Source organism: Pleurodeles waltl, chromosome 4_2, assembly GCF_031143425.1.
Source record: "Pleurodeles waltl isolate 20211129_DDA chromosome 4_2, aPleWal1.hap1.20221129, whole genome shotgun sequence".
Lineage (NCBI taxonomy): Eukaryota > Metazoa > Chordata > Amphibia > Caudata > Salamandridae > Pleurodeles > Pleurodeles waltl.
The window spans coordinates 971,979,900-971,992,063 of record NC_090443.1 but is presented as its reverse complement, the minus strand read 5'-3'; positions in this window follow the sequence as shown (position 1 = coordinate 971,992,063).

Genomic DNA, 12,164 nt, shown 5'->3' with positions numbered 1-12,164 from the left:
TCATCCTCATCACTGTCCACAGGCTCCACAGACTCCACAGCTGCTACAACACCGTCATCTGGATCATCCTCCTGCAGAAAACGCACCTGGCGTCGCAAAGCCAAATTATGGAGCATGGAGCAGGCGATGATGATGTCGCACACCTTCTTCGGTGACTAGAATAGGGATCCACCTGTCATATGGAGGCACCTGAACCTGGCCTTCAGGAGGCCGAAGGTGCGTTCGATCACCCTCCTAGTCCGCCCATGGGCCTCATTGTACCGTTCCTCTGCCCTGGTCCTGGGATTCCTCACTGGGGTCAATAGCCAGGACAGGTTGGGGTAACCAGAGTCCCCCAATAGCCATACACGGTGCCTGTGGAGTTGACCCATCATATCAGGGATGCTGCTATTCCGCAGGATGTAGGCATCATGCACTGAGCCAGGGAACATAGCATTTACCTGTGAGATGTACTGGTCTGCCAAACAGACCATCTGGACATTCATGGAATGATAACTCTTCCTGTTCCTGTACACCTGTTCACTCCTGTGGGGGGGGGACCAGAGCTACATGGGTCCCATCAATGGCACCTATGACGTTGGGGATATGTCCAAGGGCATAGAAGTCACCTTTCACTGTAGGCAAATCCTCCACCTGAGGGAAAATGATGTAGCTCCTTACGTGTTTCAGCAGGGCAGACAACACTCTGGACAACACGTTGGAAAACATAGGCTGGGACATCCCTGATGCCATGGTCACAGTTGTCTGAAAAGACCCACTTGCAAGGAAATGGAGCACTGACAGCACCTGCACGTCAGGGGGGATTCCAGTCGGATGGCGGATTGGTGACATCAGGTCTGGCTCCAACTGGGTACATAGTTCCTGGATAGTGGCACGGTCAAACAGGTAGGTGACGATGACATGTCTCTCTTCCATTGTCAACAGGTCCACCAGCAGTCAGTACACTGGAGGATTCCGCCATCTTCTCATATGTCCCAGCTGACGGTGCCTACGAAGGACAACAGCGAAGAACCAGTCATTATTCCTCCAGGTATGTACCCACAGTTACACACAAGACTACACCACTCACAAAACCCTTCCTATATGTGTGTTGAGTGTAGGCCTAGCTATGTGTGACGCAGTAGTAAATGAAGCCATGTGGGCCACTGAAATGGCGGCTGCCTGACCTCTAAACTGGGACAATGGGATTGTGGGGTAACTTCGCTGGCGTTGCACACTGTCGCGGTAGGAGGTCGTAGACCGCGGCGCAATGCTGCATTGGTTAACATTGGACCCTATGGATCCCAGGAGCCAATGAACAGGTGCGCCGGCGGTGATGATGCGCACCGCCGCGGACGTTACCGCCGCGGACATGACTGCCATTTTCTATCTGTTCAATCACTAGATACCTGACCTTCGACAGGAGAGGACCTACACTGCAAGTGCTGCTGTGACCTCGGTCTGGAAGCGACGATGGCTGCTGCGTCTGGGGGTCCTCCCCCAGTACACGCTACTCTATGGTCCTCCAGACCAACAGGTTAGTACACGGGGAGCACGTTGTATGAGCTAGGCCTGGGTGGAGAGGGCTGGTTGGAAGAGGGAAGGGGGCAGAGTTCATCGAACAACAATGCATGGAATGAATGGGCCACATGGCCAGAGTAGGGAGAGGGCCACTCACAACGACGGTGCAGTTGGTAATGACTGTTCCTCTTCCCTTGTGCATGTCATGTAGGTCAGCGCCCACCAGAAGAGGGACATTTGCCGTGCCATCGCCAAGGAGGTCCGGACCCTGGGGGCCCACCAGAGACGGGGCACCCACTCCCGTAAGACATGGGAGGACATTCGCCGCTGCAGCAAGAAGACGGCGGAGGCTCAGCTGGGGATGGCCTCCCAACGTGGGAGGGGTGCCCGTCGCACCATGACCCCCCTGATGTTTCGGATCCTGGCGGTGGCCTACCCGGAGTTGGATGGGCGCTTGAGGAGTACAACCTCATTCTGCTGACTTTGCGCGTAGTGGAGGGTTCTGGGTGGGGGAGGTGGGCTGTGGGTGTCCCTAGGCCAGGGCGAGTTACGTAGGCAAGGCCCCTCCGTAATGTAGGCCATGTGGCACTCTACCCCACCTCAGCAGAGTGCCAAGTCGAGGTACAGTTGTCCCTGTGGCATACATGTGCGTAGATGTCCACCATTGCCATGTAGGCCATATCCCAGAAATTGCATGTGCAGAGGGCAGGAGCACGGCGTAATGCAGGGGGCTGCTGCGTCTGTCTTGTCCGCCAACGGTAGCGGTAATCCATGCACTAAAACTCTCTTTCTTATGTCTCCCCCCATTTTTCTGCTCTCCCTGTCCTTTTGTACATCAGCATCAACAGGCGGAGGTACGGTGGCACCGGAGAACGAGGGAGCTGCATCCCACATGGCCATGGAGGGCCACACCACAGACTCTGAATGCACCAATGGGACGGAGGGCGAGGGGAGCTTCACGTTGGCCACCGGATCACCAAGCAGCGACACAAACTCGTTCGCCGATGGGGGCTCCCTTCTGGTGGCGGCACCATCTGTGCCCCCCACCTCTACAGGTACAGCCGCCACCTCCCCTACCAGCCTGCCCTCCCAGCAGCCCCTCAGCATTCACCCCGTGCCCGCTCACCCAGGAGGGTGGGCATCACCTTCGCCCCAGGCACCTCAGGCCCTGCCCCAGTCACCCCTGCTGCCCTCAGTGAGGAGGCCATTGAGCTCCTCAGGTCACTCACTGTTGGGCAGTCTACCATTGTGAATGCCATCCAGGGTGTAGAACGAGAGTTGCAACATGGTAATGCATTCCTGGAGGCCATTCATTCTGGTCAGGCTGTCCTTCCGCGAACCCTGCACTCTCTGGCTTCAGCACTGATGGCAGCCATTGTCCCTGTGTCTAGCCTCCCCCCTCCAACTTCCTCCACCCAGACCCAATCTCCTGTACCCCAGCCCATCCCAAGCACACCTACAGACCAGCATGCACACAAGTCAACACACACAAGTAGCTCAAGCAAACATAGGCACCACACACACCACAGGCACTCACGCAAGCCTCACCCACGTACAGACACAGCAACATCCACTGCCTCCACTGTGTCCCCCTCCTCCTCTTCTCCCTCCTCCCTCCCAGTCTCGTCTACAAACACACCTGCATGCACCACATCTACAGGCACCATGAATCGCACAAGGACACCCAGCACCACAAGCCGCTCACCTGCACTCACCACCTCCACTGCCATTTACACGTCACCTGTGTCCTCTCCCAGTGTGTCTGTGACGCCCCCTCCCAAAGTACACAAACGCCGGCAATCACTCACCCAACATCCATCCACCTCACGACAGCCTCCAGTACCTGCACCTGCACCCAAAACACCTAAAGTGACACCTCCGACAACCACCTCCTCTTCCTCCACTCCCAGACCCCCTCCAGCTACCCATCCCAGTGTTCGTCAGAAACTGTCCCTCTGTAAAGTTGACCTTTTTGCCCCCACCCCACCCCCTCCAATTCATCAGTCTCGTCGTAGCGCCTCAGCCAAAAAGCCTCCAATACCAGTGGTGCCTGTTCAAGGTTTGTGGAGTGCACCGGCCACCAGGGCAGGCAGTAGGACCCGGAGCCAAGGCACTGGCAGCCCACCCCCTGTAAAGGCTCTAAAATTGGATAGTGGACGACGGGACCGTGTTAAGACTCCTGGTGGGAAAACAACTGACATGGGTTCCAAGGGGATTGGAGAGTCAGCTGTGACTCCACCAAAGGTGGGGAAGGGCCAGAGGAAGTCTGCCCAGCCTGTTGTGAGTGTCACGTCGGAGAAGTGCGCCATCATTTCCGGCGGTCGACACACAACCGCCAGCACCGTCGTCACTGGTCAGGAGACCACCGCCAGAGTCACAGCCCAGGAGGGACCAAGTATCATCACTGGTCCAGAGACCACCGCCGGAGTCACAGCCCAGGAGGGCCCAAGTATCGTCACTGGTCCAGAGATCACCGCCAGAGTCACAGCCCAGGAGGGCCCAAGTATTGTCACTGGTCAGGAGACCACCGCCGGAGTCACAGCCCAGGAGGGCCCAAGTATCGTCACTGGTCAGGAGACCACCGCCAGAGTCACAGCCCAGGAGGGCCCAAGTATCGTCACTGGTCCAAAGACCACTGCCAGAGTCACAGCCCAGGAGGGCCCAAGTATCGTCACTGGTCCAGAGACCACCGCCGGAGTCACAGCCCAGGAGGGCCCAAGTATCGTCACTGGTCAGGAGACCACCGCCGGAGTCACAGCCCAGGAGGGCCCAAGTATCGTCACTGGTCAGGAGACCATCGCCAGAGTCACAGCCCAGGAGGGCCCAAGTATCGTCACTGTTCAGGAGACCACCACGGAGTCACAGCCCAGGAGGGCCCAAGTATCGTCACTGGTCCAGAGACCACCGCCAGAGTCACAGCCCAGGAGGGCCCAAGTATCGTCACTGGTCCAGAGACCACCGCCTGAGTCACAGCCCAGGAGGGCCCAAGTATCGTCACTGGTCCAGAGACCACCGCCGGAGTCACAGCCCAGGAGGGCCCAAGTATCGTCTCTGGTCCAGAGACCACCGCCAGAGTCACAGCCCAGGAGGGCACAGGTATCGTCACTGGTCCAGAGACCACCGCCGGAGTCAGTGCCCTGGAGGGCCCCGGCTGCCACAGCCCCGCTGGGCAATGATGGAACGTCATGCCACACACCAATGCCCAGTGTAGAGAACGTCATGCCACACACCAATGCCCAGTGTAGAGAACGTCATGCCACACACCAATGTCCGTATCAGAACCGCCATGTCAAAGCACCGCTGAACAGTCCGGAACCGCCATGGCAAAGCACCGCTGAACAGGGCAAAGACCGCCATGGCAAAGCACTGCTGAAAAGGGCAAAGACCGCCAAGGAAAAGCACCGCTGAACAGGGCAAAGACCGCCAAGGCAAAGCACCGCTGAACAGGGCAAAGACCGCCATGTCAAAGCACCGCTGAACAGGGCAAAGACCGCCATGGCAAAGCACCGCTGAACAGTCCGGAACCGCCATGGCAAAGCACTGCTGAACAGGGCAAAGACCGCCAAGGCAAAGCACCGCTGAACAGGGCAAAGACCGCCATGTCAAAGCACCCCTGAACAGGGCAAAGACTGCCCTGGCAAAGCACAGCTGAACAGGGCAAAGACCGCCATGGCAAAGCACCGCTGAACAGTCCGGAACCGCCATGGCAAAGCACCGCTGAACAGGGCAAGCACCGGGTAGGAATGAATGGCCCGCCACATCAGGCATCCTTATCCCATGTGCAGCTGGGACAGTGACAGGACAGGAACTTTCACGGGGAGACTCATCTAGTCTGGGCACCAGTCCCCCCCAGTACCAGTAGAGACCTGCATCTACTTGAGTGACTGTGGCTTTGCACTCCCCAGGATGGTAGAGTGGGCAACCCACCCACTGTAGAGACTTGAGAGACTGTGGCTTTGCACTCCCCAGGATGGCACAGTGGGCAACCCACCCACTGTAGAGACTTGAGAGACTGTGGCTTTACACTCCCCAGGATGTAACAGTGGGCAACCCACCCACTGTAGAGACTTGAGAGACTGTGACTTTGCACTCCCCAGGATGGTAGAGTGGGCAACCCACCCACTGTAGAGACTTGAGAGACTATGGGTTTGCACTCCCCAGGATGGCACAGTGGGCACCCCACCCACTGTATAGACTTGAGAGACTGTGGCTTTGCACTCCCCAGGATACATCAATGGGCATGGAGCCCTGTCGTGGATCTGGCTTTGCAGTCATCCGGCTGAGGTGCCCCCCCTTACCTCCCCCCTGAGGTGCCTGTAGTATTTCTATCTGATGCCCGGGCAGTGTTCTCTCCGATTGTGGTCAGGTATCCTTTGTGGGCCTCGCCCATGCATTTTTGGACTGTTGGTGCACGGACATTGTTATTTACATATCTGCACTACTTCTCGTATTGTATATAATTAGGACTGATTTTCAAATATATATCTGTATATTTTTGTATGACGTATATTGCCACATTACAATGTTTGACCGAATTTCGCATTGTCTTTTCATTCTTCCGGGGGGATTGTGGGTTGTTACTGTGATTTTTGTGAATGCATTGGTGTGTATGTTGTAATATGCGAGGGTAGGGTTGTTTGGTGGGTGTCCCCCTAACTTTTGCCTCACCCCTCCCTGTCGTAGGTGCAGTACTCACCGTTGTCTTCGGCGCCTACATAGCTGTTGGTCGTAGAGGAGCAGAAACACAAGGGCAGGTAGTATTTGGAGTTCCGGATCCATGGAGTCCTCGTTCCTCGTGTGATGTGTTCAGGTGAGCGTTTTCCCATAGCAAAAGCTGTTTCCGCCGTGTTTTTATCCACAGTGAATCCGCCCCGGAAAAGGTGGCGGATTGGCGGGTTGTAATACTGTGGGCGGTACATTGTCTCCCGCCTGTCTGTTGGCGGTGACCGCCGCGCTGCTTGTTTGCACCGCCGTGGCGGGCGGTGTGTTAAAGTGGCTGTCTTTGTTGGCGGTTTCCGCCAGGGTCATAATTCCCTTTTTTTGTCTGCCGGCCTGTTTGCGGTATTTCCGCAGCTTCAACACCGTCCGCCAGGGTTGTAATGACCCCCATAATGTTTAACACTTCATATGCGGAGTGTAAATTGTAATCTAAATGTTATAATTTTGTATGGGGAAAACATGTGTAGGAATTTGTATATTTATGATGTAATGTAGAATGGTGGGGACTGAGGATTCCTGAGGTTGGCAGTTGTGACTGCCTTCAGCCAGCTGAAGGCCGCAGTTTCTTTAACCTAATAAAGAAGATTAAACTTGGAGTTACTACAATTTTTCAAAACTTGATTTAAGGAATGAATATCATCAAGTGAAGCTCCATCCAGATTCTAAACACTTTACTTCGTTTATCATTTCTGAGGGCACTTTAGTTCTGTACACTACCGTTCGGTTGTCTTCAGTGGCTAGTGTCTTTCAGAGGTTGATATCCAAGGTCTTGTCATGTCTCAACAATGTTATTGTCCTTTAGGATGATGTTCTGGTGTTTGTAGAGGAACACAACAAAATCTTGTGTGAAGTGTTGATAAGCTTTGAAGAGGCTGGGATAACATTCCGTAAAGAGAAGTTTGTTTTGTTGCAAGAGGTCAAATATGTGGGTTGCCTTATTACTAAGGACGGTGTAAGACAAAATGTCAACTTGGTGAGTGCAATTGTGAATGCTATGGTGCCCAATGAGAGGGACACACTGAGGTCACTTATGGGTCTTGTAGGATACTATTCCAAATTTTTCAAGATTTTGCCCTTAAGACTGAACTGTTGAGGGCTTTATTGAGAAAGGGTAAGAAATTCATTTATCTGGGGTGAACAGCAGCAAGTGTTCTTTTCTCTAGTCAGGGACAAATTAATAAGGTAGGAGGTTTAGTACCATTTTAGATAGGATCACAGTAGATGCTAGTGCTGTGGGCACTGGAGCAGTGTTGGCCCAGTTACATGGCAAAATGGAAAAGACATTAGCCTTTGTTCCTCGTTCTCTGTCAGAAGCCAAGAGAAATTACTCTGTCAACGAGCAAGAGGCATTAGTGGCTGCTTGGGCAGCCACTAATTTCAGGATGTTCATTTGGGGAAATCCAATAACACTGAGGACAGATCATAAACCTTTATTAAAAGTGTTGGGACCTTGGGCACAAGAAATTGCTCGGGCAGATTGGCGGGGTTGACAGTCAAATTGCAGGAGTATGATTGTAGAGTGGAGTATGTGTCAGAGTGAAAGAACAAGGTAGCTGACTGTTTATCGAGTCTTCCAGACAAAGCAAGCTGATCAGTGTGGCATATGTGAATGATGCCACAGAAGGCTTTGTTTGGGTTAGAGCTATGGAGCAGAATAATACTCTTCAAGCAGTTGTAAAGCTGGTTAAGGGAGTGATGCGAGGGATACTTTGTCTGGCACATTAGAACCATTCCTCAAAATAGTGGATGAGTTATCAGTTCAAGATGAATGCTTACTGATGAGAGGAGAGAGATTTGTACCACCTAGTGCCGTTAAACCAAGACTGGTTAGATTAGCACATGAAGGGCATCTTAGTCAAACATTAACTATCAAGAGAGTTAGGGAGAATATTTGGTGGCCACTCATGGACAATCAAGACAAAGATGGGGGTGGAGAACTGTAACATTTGCAAAGACTCAGAAAAAAGGTTGAGAGTTGGGCTGGGCATTGTAGAAGGAGAACAGCATGCCTCTGAAGCTAAACCGGTGTGGGAGAAGGTTTGCATGGTTTTTATTGGGCCACTTGGATTCCTTCCTGAAAAAGAAAGATTTGCTGCTCTCTTGGTTAATGCTAAATCTAAGTGTTTGGACGTAGTATTTCTGAAGTGCATTAACACAGGTTCAACAATAGCGGTGTTAGGGGAAGTACTCAGCAGGGAAGTCATTCCTTCAGTGCTACTGAAGGACAACAGCACTCAACTTTCTTCCCATGAAATGAAGGGGCATATTTAAGAGACCCTAGAGCCATCTAAGTGCTTCCATAGCGTCATTTTTTCGACACTAAGGCAGCGCTTGAGTGGCTTTTTACATGCACCATATTTACAAAGTGGCTCAATGCATGCATTGCGGCACTTTGTAACCCCTTGCGCCACATTATGCCTGCGCCAGGCATAATGTATGCAAGGCGGGTGTTCCGGGGCTAGCAGGCCTACAAAAATGGTTCAGTGAAATTTAAAAGATTTCTCTGCGCCATTTTGGGGGTAATTTTTAACCTATGCTCAAAGTAATTGTTAAAATGACGCACCCATTTAAATCAATGGGCCTCCTTACACTTTGCTACACTAGCGTTGACATTTTTGAGCAAAGCGCCACAGTAGCGAAAAAAATGTTGATGCTATTGTAATAATGACCGCCATGGTGCACCGTATTTTAAATATGGCGCAACCATGGTGCCGTTAGGTGCCGGTAGGGGGATGCAGAAAAAGTGGCGCATCATAGCTGATATACCACTTTTAAAAAAAATATGGGCCGAAATATTTTTCAGAAACACTGGGAGTAAGACATGCTTGTACCTCGTTGTACAATCCCCAAGGAAATGGTTTGGTTGAGAGAATCAACAAAATGGTGAAGGGAACAATACAATTAGTATGTAGTGCATTTTTGTCTGTACAGGATGCTGTCAAAGCATTGCTTTGGGCCTATTGTACCACGGTGAATGCCAGTACTGGAAAGACCCTGTTTGTGACGAAGCAAGGTAGGCAGCCTGAAACTAAGAGGCTCATTTGCAAGACCCTTGCCCAGCCATAGTATCATTTTTTTTATGCTAAGGCCGCCATATTTACAGACTGGGACAATGTCACCATTGCACCAGTTTGTAAAGTTTTGCGCCAGGTATAATGTATGCAATGGAGGCATTCCCCTGTAAAAAGCCCCGCAGAAATGGTGCAGTGAAATCTACAAGGTTTATAAAAACCTGTGCAGGGCAGGCGTTAAAAGCAATGCTGTGCTGTTTCCTATGGGGCCCCATTAGCATTGCTGGACTAGTGTGAAAATGTTGACGCAGGTCCAGCAATTCTAAAGTTTAGAACCACAACTGCATCAAAATTTCTGATGCAGTTGTGGACACTTTGTGCTATGGAGCACTGTATTGTAAATACAGCGCTACCATGGTGTCATTAGGGGGCGCCGGGTGGCGCAAGAAAACTGGCACATCGATCACGATGCACAAGTTTCTTGTAAATGAGCCCCTAAATTGGTACCATCAGGGTGGGGGAAAAGGGAAAAGTTTGACTCAGATAGTTATTGGCACAAGCGGTTTATTGAGGTGGGAGATTGGGTCAAATGAAGCCGGGTGGATTGGTAGAGGTCTGTTAAAGTTCCTTGGGTATTACAGAGTCAATAGTGTAGAAGGAAAGTGGGTCAAGTTGGAAAATAGGCAAACCTAGAACCTGAGGAGAGTTGCTTTGTACCAAAGTCAGGGAAAGGTAGATGAGAAGTCTGAGAAGAGTGAATCATGTTTGGCTTGGCTTCTTACAAAATACAATGAGTTTACTAATCACCAAGAGAGTTATAGTAGTGGCTGTGATGAGACTGCTGTGCCTTTTTGGGGTGGAAGAGAGATGAGCACAAGGTGACTCCAGGGTTATTTGGGACACTGTTGTGGTGGGAGTGATGTGAGTGATGTGAGTGTAAGAATTAGAAGGGAGGTGAGGAAAATAAGACCACTTGGTTAATTGGGGGATTATCTGTTGGTTTAGGTTGGGCTGTTGTTGTGTAGTTTTTTTCTCTTACGGTTTTTGTTGGTGTTTCAGTGTTTAGATTTGTGTTGTACTGTGGTAAGACATATGTTTCGTCTTTGTGAGTGTTGCATATTTGGCCACTGTATTTAAGTGCGTAGAGTTGCTCATTTAGCTGTGTGTGTAGTATCTGTAGTAGATTATGGTAGTTTAATTGTTTCCTCTTTACTTAGTGTTTTGTCCGTTCTCTGTTCAATTTGTTTTTGCTTTTCCATGTAGTGTTGAATATTGTTGTGGTATGATGAGCTTAGTTGCTGCGTGTTCAGTTTTTTTTTCATTGTTGTTGGGCCTGGCCCTTTTTGCAGGGTCATCCCCAAACTTTTTGCCTACTTCCTCCTATTTTGTCTGACCTGTTTTTGTTGGCTTTAGGACTCTGGGCACTTTACCACTGCTGATCAGTGCTAAAGTACATATGCTGTCTGTGTAAATTGTATTGGTGATTGGTTTATTCATGATTGGCATAGTTGATTTACTAGTAAGTCCCTAGTAAAGTGCACTAGAGGTGCCCATGTCCTGTAAATCAAATGCTACTAGTGGGCCTGCAGCACTGATTGTGCCACCCACATGAGTAGCCCTGTAAACTCACGATCTGCCACTGCAGTGTCTGTGTGTGCAGTTTTAACCTGCCAATTCGACCTGGCAAGTGTACCCACTCGCTAGGCCCGAACCTTCCCTTTTTTATACATGTAAGGCACCCCTAAGGTAGGCCCTAGGTAGCCCCATGGGCAGAGTGCAGTGTATGTTAAAGGTAGGACATGTACTGATGTGGTTTACATGTCCTAACAGTGAAATACTTCCAAATTCGGTTTTCACTGTGGCAAGGCCTATCTCTCTCACAGGTTAACAGGGGGCTGCCTTTAAATATCTTTTAAATGCAGTTTCCCTTTGGGAGCAGATAGAAACGTGGAGTTTGGTGTCTCTGAACTCACAATTTAAAAATACATTACATTGGTAAAGGTGGTTTTTAAATTGTCAGTTTGGAAATGCCACTCTTAGAAAGTGGGCATTTTCTTGCTTAAACCATTCTGTGACTCTGCCTGCTTGTGTATTCTCTGTCTGGGTCAGACTAACAGTTGGGCTGTTTGTGAATCCCCGCTAGACAGTGACACAAAGGGAGCTGGGTTATAGCCTGCATGTCCTGATGGGCCATCTGAGGTGGAGTGGAGGGAGGATTGGTCACTTACACCTGAATGGGCTGTGCCTGCCCTGACACAATGCAGTTTCCAACCCCCTGGTGGAACTCTGGAGCCAGGCCTGGGCAAGGCAGGATCTCATGAACAACAGAGACTTTCCTTTGAAGTTTGCCAACTTCAAATGCAGAAAGGATTATAAGTAGTGACCCAAGACCCCAGATTTTTAGGTCACTTCTGGAATCAAGATGAACCACTGCCAAGGAGAAGAGCTGGTGGAATGAGTACTGCCCCTTTGCCTGTGACTGTGCTTTGCTGGGTTGGCCTGCAGTTGCTGCTTCTGCCTGAGAGAGGACAAAGACTGGACTTTGTCATTTATTCCTGTTTGTGAAGAACCTCCAAGGTCTTGGATTGAGCTTGCCTCCTATTTTGAAGTCTCAGGGCCATCAAAGACTTCCTCTGCCTACACCTGGACTCTCAGCTGAAAGGTGAAGTTGGCAGAACAAGGACTAAAATCCATGCACAGAACTCCGTGCAGGAAACATTTCGACAACCACCTGCAATACAGCTGAAAAACGCCACGCCACCTGCTTCACTGCTAAAATCAACGCTCCACCTGTATCGCGGCTGGGAGATCGATGCATCACCACTGGAGAAATTACACAACACCCGCTTGCTCATAATGACGCAAACCCCATGCATCGCAGTTTTCCGACACTGTGCAACCGGATTTTTCACTTATCATCGCTGGGTGTCAAAA